Raw genomic sequence first — 9661 nt, forward strand, 5'->3', positions numbered from 1 at the left:
TACACACAGCCGTGGGTCCTCTGAAGAGCGGGGGGGAGGGGAGAGGCAAGAGGGAGAAGCTCACCCTGGGGGAGCAGGTGGAGGTGAGGGGTGGGGACCTCCTTCAGGAGGGCAGGTTGGCCCAGGTGCCATCTTTATAAGGAGACCAGCAGGCTTGGGCTTCTGCATGGCCTTGTTACTGATGGTTGGGCAGCCAGGGGTCCTGGGAGTTGGGAAGGTGAGTCAAGAGAGAGTGAGGGGAAGGAAAGGGAGGAGAGCAAAGGACAGGGAATTTGACAGATGATGAACCAGTGTGTCAAGGAGGGCCATGGCGCCAGCTGAAACAGGAAGCCTGCTCTGGAGGTCGCTGGAGGACGCCTCTAGGGAGGGAACTGGGGATAGGGATCAGTATGGAGGGCAAGACTCATAAACTCATTTCTCATTCATCTTTTCATGCATTCATCCAATAAAGCAAAGGATGCCAAGATTGAGAGATATTTGCTAATGGAGGTATATGCAGAATGCCAAGTCAGTGTAAACAAGGGGGCAAGCTACTATTTGATGGGGGCGCCTGGGTGGCTCAGTCGGTTAAGCGACCAATGCTTAGTTTCGGCTCAGGTCACCATCTCACGATTCATGAGATCAAGCCCCGAGTCAGGCTCTGTGTTGACAGCTCGGAGCCTGCTTTGGATTCTCTTTCTCTACCTCTCTCTCTGCCCCCACCCCTCTCTCAAAATAAGTAAATAAACTTAAAAAAAAAATCTACTATTTGGTGGGTTGCAGGAATGGGGGCGTTAAGGGGGCAGGCAAATTTCACTGAAGATACTGAGGCCAAGCCATGAAGCAGGCATAGAAACCAGCCCCCGAGTGCTCCCCCGCTCTGTGGCCCGTCTCTTCCCAAGCCTCCACACCCCAGTCTAGCTGTTGCACCCTCACTGGGTCTGAGTCCTAGGTCCGCCACATACTTGCTGTGTGACCTCGTGGAACAGGCTCCAAACAATGTACTGTTGATATCCTCGGGATATCGGCTGCCACAGCAGCCCCTTCATTTACCCAACTCTGGGCCTCTGTCCTCGGGCAGGAGAGGACAGCCGAGGCAGTTCCTGGCATCTTCCATCCCGCCCGCCCCCCTTGGGGGAAACATGAGAAGCAGAGCTCGAGGATCTAATGTGTGCCCCCCACGCCCCTTAATCCTTCCTGAACTTGGGGTGGGGGGTGGGGGGGGTGGGGGCGGCACCGCTGTAACACCTGCGCGGCTCTGACATCTCCCGCCTCTGGGCAGAGAAAGCAATTTCAGAAATGACATGTTGCCAACAAGCAGAAATCAGCTTCTGAATTAAACTGTGTTGGCGTCAGGTGACCCCAGGCGTGGAGGGCTGGCTGCATGAAGACAGCTGAGATTAGGGCCTGTCAGCCACTGGAGGGGCTGTGCGGGAAGGGGTGCGGGGACCCGGGGGCCACCATTGGCCGCCCTGGACTTGTTCAAACGGGGGCAGGAATTCGGACTCTGGGTCAGGATCTCCTGCGACTCCGACCGGCCTCGACTTTCTCACCTGTCCTCTCTCCATTGGTGGGGGCAGGGTGGGGAGAGTCCGGCCTGGCTCCCCTGGGCCCGCTCCAGCGTAAACACATTAATGGGACCGAGAGAGCCAGGGAGGAATGTGGGCCTCACAGCCCCTGGGGACTAGAGGAGGGACGGGGTTGGGGGGGGCGGGTAGAGGGGATCAGACACCCAAGAGGCAGCCTCAGCTGCTGCAGGTATGCGGGGAGGAGAGACAGGGAGAGGGAAGAAGGAAGACAAGGAGGAGGAGGACCTAGGAAGAGGGAGGGGACACCACCGGCCATACTGAATCTTCAATTTCCTGTTGTCGCCTTCCCCCCCCCCCCCCCCCGGTGCCCCGGCCTTTGCACAAGCTGTGCCCTGCACTTGGGAGAAGAGTCGTGAAAGGGCTGTTTAATGGCCAGCCCCGTCACTTATTGTAGGGCTTTGGGCTTGGCAGGGAACCTCTCTGAACTTCTGTTTCCTCATCTGGAAAATGGGGATCGTGTTTGGATGTGTCCCTGTGGTTGCCGTGGAGGCTAAGGGAGATGGTCCCGGCAGCAGCCCGTGCTTCCCATGCAGTCCAGCGTCCCTCACCGAGCTTAACACCTAGCGACCTCTCTCCTTGCCCGTCTCCTCGTCCTGCTTCCTTGGCACCCCAGCAAAGCCTAGCACGCAAGTGTGCTGAGGGAGCAGTTACATGAAGGGACACCAGGTGAGAGGACGATGCCAAGTAAAAGTGGAGAATGAACGGGAAGGGCAGGAGGTAGAGACAGAGGACCCACCCGGCAGCTCTCACTCCTGAAGGTCCCCCCCACCTCCCAAAATCACAGGCCATCCCTCTGGTCCTTTACAGCTTTTCTTCCAGAGCAGGACTTAGGCAGGCTATGCTTGCTGGGTAGACAGTGGGATGTGGGATCATTCCGTGTGTCTTCAGGAGTCAGTGGGGCCCGCGCCTGGGTGGCTCAGCTGGTTAAGCGTCCGACTTCGGCTCAGGTCATGATCTCATGAGTTCGTGAGTTCGAGCCCCGCGTCGGGCTCTGTGCTGACAGCTCAGAGCCTGTAGCCTGCTTCGGATTCTCTCTCTCTCTCTCTCTCTCTCTCTCTCAAAAATAAATAAACAATAAAGATTTCAATAAAATGCAATTCTCAAAAAAAAAAAAAAAAGGAGTCAGTGGAGCAGAGTCATTGACCTTGGGCCCTTCTCAGGGGCTCTAGGACTTGGGGTCACCACAGTCATGCTCCACAGAGCTAGGAACCCAGTGAAGACCCGAGCATGGCCCGCAGGGGGTGGGGCTCCTCGGGAACAGCAAAGAGGGAGGTGTCAGCACTGCAGAGCCTCTAAGGTGGGAGGCGGGCCTGGGAGGCAGGAACAAGGCCATCTCATGATTTCCAAGAGAGGAAATCTCTGCTCACCACCTCCTACCCCACCCCTGCTGCTCTAAAGGCCTCTCCCACCTGCTACAGGAATTCTGCGGAAGAAAGCACTGCTCCTCACCCCTGCTCAGAGTCGAGTCATCAGAGAGGAAACCCAGAAATGCAAGAAGATTTCAGAGGGCAGCGGGTGAGAGCTCAGACATGAGAAAGGCCTGAATTTGAATCCTGGCTCTGCCACTCACTCAGCCAATGCCTGAAGCCCCCTGAACCTCAGTCTCCTCATCTGCAAGATGGGGGTAACAATTCTCACCCTGCAGGGTGATTGTGAAGATTCAAAGGAATACCAGAGGGGTAAGGGAGAAGGGAAAACTCTACAGAAGAAGACTAACTATGGGGTGCCCGGGTGGCTCAGTCAGTTAGGCATCTGACTTCGGCTCGGGCCATGACGTCATGGTTCATGGGTTCTAGCCCTGAGTCGGGCTCTGCGCTGACAGTGCAGAGCATGCTTGGGATTCTCTCTCTGTCCCTCTCTCTCTGCTCCTCCCCCACTTGTGCTTCCTCTCTCTCAAAATAAAAAAAAAAAAAAAAAGAAGGCAAACTACAAAATAGGTAAGGAATGATGGAATTCGAAAATCACCATTTGCGATCAATTTAGACAAGGACCCCAGTGGATGCTGGAAGTTTTTGGTAAAATGTTTGTTAAGCAACAAGATATTCGCGTCATGTCAAAACGTGATCACCCCGCAGGTGAATCACACATCACAAGGGGAAGATGGGCACGTTGCATCAGACAGATTTGGTGGAAACCACCTGAGCCAAGTGATGAACTTCAACCTCACCAGTAATGTTTTTTCTAAAAAAAATTTTAAGGCTTATTTATTTTTGAGAGAGAGAGAGAGAGAGAGAGAGAGAGAGAGAGCATGAGTGGGGAAAGGGCAGAGAGAGAGGAAGACACAGAATCAGAATCCTAGGCAGGCTCCAGGATGTCAGCACAGAGCCCGATGCGGGGCTCGAACTCATGAACCGTGAGATCATGACCTGAGCCGAAGTCGGACACTTAACCGACTGAGCCACACAGGCGCCCCAGATCACTGGTAATTTGACAAACAGACATCTCCCGGCTCCCGACAGCCGGCGCAAAGAAAGACACACATCACCCCAGGAGAATTCTTGCCAAAATGTTTAACCAGAATCTAGTCAGAAGGAAACAATCAGAAAAATCTCAACGGAGAGGTATTCTACAAGACATCTGGTCTGAACTCTTTAAAATATCAATGGCATGAAAACAAAGAAGGCAAGGAGACTATTCTAGACTACTGGAGAAACCGGACAACAAAATGCAGTGCAAGATTGTCTTAGTGGATCCCAGATCATGAAAAAAAGTTAAAAAGATGTTTTGAGGGACACCTGCAGAAGTTGGAATAGGGAGCGTGTGGTAGATAATATTGTGTCTTGGGGGTGATGTGGCCTTGTGGTTCTTTTTTTAAAATTTATTTTTAATGTTTATTTATTTTTGAGAGAGAAAGAGACAGAGCGTGAGCAGGGGAGGGGCAGAGAGAGAGGGAGACACAGAATCCAAAACGGGCTCCAGGCTCCGAGCTGCCAGCACAGAGCCCGATGCGGGGCTCGAACTCGTGGACCATGAGATCGTGACCTGAGCTGAAGTCAGATGCTTAACCGACTGAGCCTCCCAGGCGCCCTGGCCGGCCTTGTGGTTCTTCTGGAGAATGTTCTTGTTCTTAGGGGACATGTAATAACGTATCTTAAGTATCCTGGTGTCTGCAGTGTTCTCACAAATGTTCGACAAAATAAATATGTAGGTATAGAGAGAAAGAAAGAAACAGCAAATGAACCTGGGTTCGAGCCTGGCGTCGGGCTCTGTGCTGACAGCTCGGAGCCTGGAGCCTGCTTGGGATTCTGTGTCTCCGTCTCTCTCTCTCTCTCTCTCTGCTCCTCCCCCGCTAGCACTCTGTCTCTCTCACTCTCTCAAAAATAAATAAACATTAAAAAAAATTGTTTTAAGGGGAGATACCATAGGTCAAGTACCACCCAGTGATTGTCTAGCAAGCACTGATCCCCAGGAAGAGATCCCCTCACCGAGCAGCTGAGCGGGGAGAGGCCTGAGGGGCTGTTTGGGAACAGGTTTATGGGCAGGCGCAGAGCGGGGTTGGGGAGGCTGAAGGCAGTAAAGAGTGGACACAATGTAGGGTTTGGAGGCAAAGACACAGGTTATGTGCCATGTGGCCTTCAGTGGGTCTCTTAACCATTTTGTGCCTCAGTTTCCCTATCTGTAGAAAGGGAAGAAAGCTGCCTGCCTCGTGAGGCTTGAGTAAGAAAACATGTAAGGGGGGCACCTGGGTGGCTCAGTCGGTTAAGCAGCCGACTTCGGCTCAGGTCATGATCTCTCGGTCCGTGAGTTCAAGCCCCGCGTCGGGCTCTGTGCTGACAGCTCAGAGCCCGGAGCCTGTTTCAGATTCTGTGTCTCCCTCTCTCTGACCCTCCCCCGTTCATGCTCTGTCTCAAAAATAAATAAACGTTAAAAAAAAAAAAAGAGGGGCGCCTGGGTGGCGCAGTCGGTTAAGCATCCGACTTCAGCCAGGTCACGATCTCGCGGTCCGGGAGTTCGAGCCCCGAGTCAGGCTCTGGGCTGATGGCTCGGAGCCTGGAGCCTGTTTCCGATTCTGTGTCTCCCTCTCTCTCTGCCCCTCCCCCGTTCATGCTCTGTCTCTCTCTGTCCCAAAAATAAATAAACGTTGAAAAAAAAATTAAAAAAAAAAGAAAACATGTAAGGGACGCCTGGGTGGCTCAGTCTGTTAAGGGTCCGACTTTTGATTTCAACTCAGGTCATGATTTCACGGTTTGTGGTTTCGAGCCCCGTGTCCGCCTCTGTGTTAACAGCACGGAGCCTGCTTGGGATTCTGTCTCCCTCTCTCTCTGCCCCTCCCCTGCTTGCTCTTTATCTCTCTCTCAAAAGTAAATAAAAATAAACTTGAAATACAAAGAAAAAAAAAACAGGTAAGAAATCCGTGGGGACACTGGACCGTGTGGCCGTGCGTGGATGCTTGTGTCACTGCTCGGAACCAGCCGGTCTCCAGGCCTGAGGAGCACTGGTTGGAAGAAGGAACGTGCTCAGACGGGCCTGCAGGTGGAAGTGTAGGTGCCCTCACAGTTCGACTCTGTAGGTGCCCTCTGTCTCCCTCTCCAGGGGCCTGGTGTGGATCCCAGCAGGGCTGGGAGCTCTGGGGCAGGTGCCAAGCCCTCTCTGCTGCCCTCTGCTCAGAAAGGGGCCTCCTCCCTCATCAGACCCCTGGGACCAGTGCTGGTTAAGGACACGAACTTCCCAAAGCATGCTGGGAAGGCAGGATGGCCAGAGAGGAACCCTAGGGTTGATTAAGAGGACCCAAACCATTACACAGCTGTGCCTCCCATTTCTTTTACTGGGCCGTAAAGCCCTGAAAGTTCCCGCTTTGCACGATCTCACCCCCACCCCAGCCTGCATTGCTGGCCACGGGATGAAGGCATTAGAAATACTTATCAACTCCAGGAGGGCACCCAGGCTCCGGAGTGGTCTGACTTAGCATGTGACCTTGGGTGGAACCTTCTAGGCTTCGGTTTGCCCAGAATCCATAAAAGGGGGTGATCCATTCCTGCCCTACCTGTCTCTGAGGGGAGGCAGCAGTCCAGAGAGGAAACACGCCATAGTTTGAAGACCAGCAGATTTGTGCTCAAATCCTGACATCCCTGCTTCCTAAGTGGCATCCGAGGGCCTTTACTGGTTGTGTCCAGTACGCAGGGTTTTTGCAATAAATCAAGACAAAGCAGGTGCAAATAGCTGACATGGAGTTTATTGGTTTATTGTCTCTACCCACCCACTAGAGTGTCAGCCTCACGAGGCAGGGATTGGTTTTACTCGCCGCTGCAACCTAGCACCCAGGGAGGTGACTCCCTAAGCAATCGCTGATTGAATGGATGGACGTAACAGGTGCTCGATGTATGATAACTCCCATTGCGACTCTAAAGCGTGCTGAGACTAAAAGCACTTGAACTTCATGGTTGTCGACAAAGGAAACGCTGGAAAGCAAGAAATAACCTTCAAGGCTGGCGTGGGTCTGTCTGTGGACCCGTCTGCCGGGTTCTGAAAGACACAGGGACTCTGGGCTTATCTGGACAGGAGGATGGACACGATGCGCCCACAAGCGCCAAGCAGGAACGTCCATGAGTGAGGCCGACTGAGTGGGGGTACTTGGCCAAGTGGGGAACTCCCACGCAGCCCAGTAGGGCTCCCTGTGTGTAGCTGACGGTGGCCGGGTGAGAGTGCGGGCCCCGTTTGCGAGCACAACTGATTTTGCCAGGCAAGCCAGAAATCCGATGGAAAACGATTCATTTTGAAGAGAAAAACACTACATGAGAGCAAACGACATCCATCTGTGGGCTGGGAGGGGCCCCGTGATGGAGCCCAAGCCTCTCAGGCTGTCCCTGGAGTGGCTCCTGTGAGGTCCCTTTCTCTCCAGGCCTCTCGGGCAGTCCCAGCCCCTGAGACACAGGACTCCATTTGGAGAAATGCTGATGTGCCGTCCAGGTCCAAAAGGTCAGGGTCAGACACAGCCAGGGAAGCGGCCACTTCCCTGAGCTCCTGGGCTCAGGGCAAGCCAGCTCCCATGGTGCCTGGCCTGTGCGGAATTTCAGTAAATACTCCGTGGACGATCCCCCTTAGTGTGACTTTGGGCACAGCCCTCCACCTCTGGGCCGCATCCACAAACCCAGCACAGCTTACAGGGATAACAGGGGTATCCAGCAGGATTAAAGGGACAAGAGGGTTTCTGAAGACCGCAAGTGCTCTTTACAAATGCAAAGCGTGGGCATCTTTGTTGTCATTATCATTGCGAGCAAGACAGTTTTGCCAGGGCAGAAGATGGGCCTGGGACCCAGAAAAACAGAGAATTTACAAAAACTTCACAAGGAAGATATGGATCAAGCCCACCAGAGCTCAGGCTCAGAGGGGATGCGTTCTCACCACCTCCGAGATAGGCCGGTCACAGGAACCTAAGAGATACCCCAGCCACCTGACGGACAGCTCAGTGGCGGGTGGCCCCGGTCAGGCCAAGCTGTATTTCCCCAGACAGATGGCTTCCCACAGAGCACACAAACCCCCCAGGGGCTGCCCATGAAATATAGAAATTATATAAATATTATACATAAATATTTTCTCATATACCTTCGCTATATAAATTATTCTCTTTTGCCCTAAAAACTATATATGTGAGGTAGACAAAAAAATACCCTGTGAGTGTTTCCCTTAAAGCTGTAGAATGAGGGGTCAGTGGCCACTGGTCCCCAGGGGTCCCAGCAGGGCTGAGGGGGATCTTTGGGGGCACCTGGAAGAGAAAGGGGCGGGAGCATGGAAGGAGGAAAGAGACAGGGGGCTAGACAGAAAGGAACCCCCCCAGGTCGAGGGGCCCTCAGAGCCCACACCCGTGACATTGGCCGAGGTCATCAGTGTCGGTGGCCAGCCATGGCCTCGGTCCCTTGGAGTCTGCCTTTATCCTCCGCAACCCCGGCACTGCCGGCCACGGAGTCGGGGTGCAGATGGTGTATGGGCGCATCGGGTCCCTTCTTCCTGCCCGTGAGGTCTCTGCTGCCTTATGACCAGGGCCGAGGCAAGGCGGAGGCAGACTTGGGGTCTCAGAGGAACCAGAAGGATGGGGCTGGCAAAGAGAAAGTCTCAGTGCGGTGGGGGAATGGAAGAAACGAGAAAAGCAGCTCTCTCTCCTTTTTGTTCTTCTTGCCATATGTGGGCCAGCTGCCTGGGTCGGCAAAGTCAGTCCAGGGAGGGGGTCTCGGGTAAGTTTGGCTTTTCATCAGAACCTCTGCAGCCAGAGATCCTTCCAGCATCTCACAAGCCGCCTTGACCCGCCAAAGCTAGGGCAACGCCTCACCCTCGGAGATCTCAGGGAGCCCGGGGCTTCTTCCTGGGCTCACCCTGGTGGTTTCGGAGCATACAGCTGATTCTGAAGTTTCCGTTCAGCCGCAGGTCAGCAACTCTAGGGAGAAAGGAAGCTGACGGAAGGCGCGGCAGGTCAGCAAAACGGCCAAGGGCTTCCCGATGGAGGTCACTTCCTCCTGGCTGGCCGTGGGCCCTGCTCTGGGGAAGCACTCAGCTTCCAGCAGAGTGACCCCTGAAAGGTCTTGGTTCTGAACCGGAGAGAGTGTGCGGCTAAGTGGGAACCCTCAGCCTGGCGGGTCCAAGGAGTGTGTGTGTGTGTGTGTGTGTGCGCGCGCGCCTGTATATATGTACCAATTACTCTCTCCTCCTCCCACATAGGGCCTTGGAAGGTAGCACTGGCAGTGTCCACAGGATCAGAGGAAATTAGCAAAGTGACTTCTATTCCTTAGGTAGGAGCCAAAGTGGGGGCCATCAGTAAGTGACGGGGGCTCCCCAGGAGCCAGGCTTAGCGAAGACTTCCCTGCACCTGTAACCCCAGGGCAAAAACCTTAATTAGATGAGTGGCTGCAAGAGCAGAAACGTAACCAGATTCGGGACTCTACTGTGTCACGACCGTCAGCTGTGTTGGGGCCTCACGGCACGGGTGGACCGCAGCCACAGGGGAGCTGATCAAACCGGGCTTAAGGGGAGGCTGAGAAACGGAGCTCCTTGCGTCCCCGCCTCGAACCAGAAGGCTGTCACCCTCTCCTGCGCGGGGACTAAAAGTTCCACACCCAGAAAACGGCGAGGGGTCACTGTCTCTCTGTGCAACCTCAGCGCAC

The sequence above is a fragment of the Puma concolor genome, chromosome E1 (genome assembly GCF_028749965.1).
Source record: "Puma concolor isolate L17-30 chromosome E1, mPumCon1.1.hap2, whole genome shotgun sequence".
Lineage (NCBI taxonomy): Eukaryota > Metazoa > Chordata > Mammalia > Carnivora > Felidae > Puma > Puma concolor.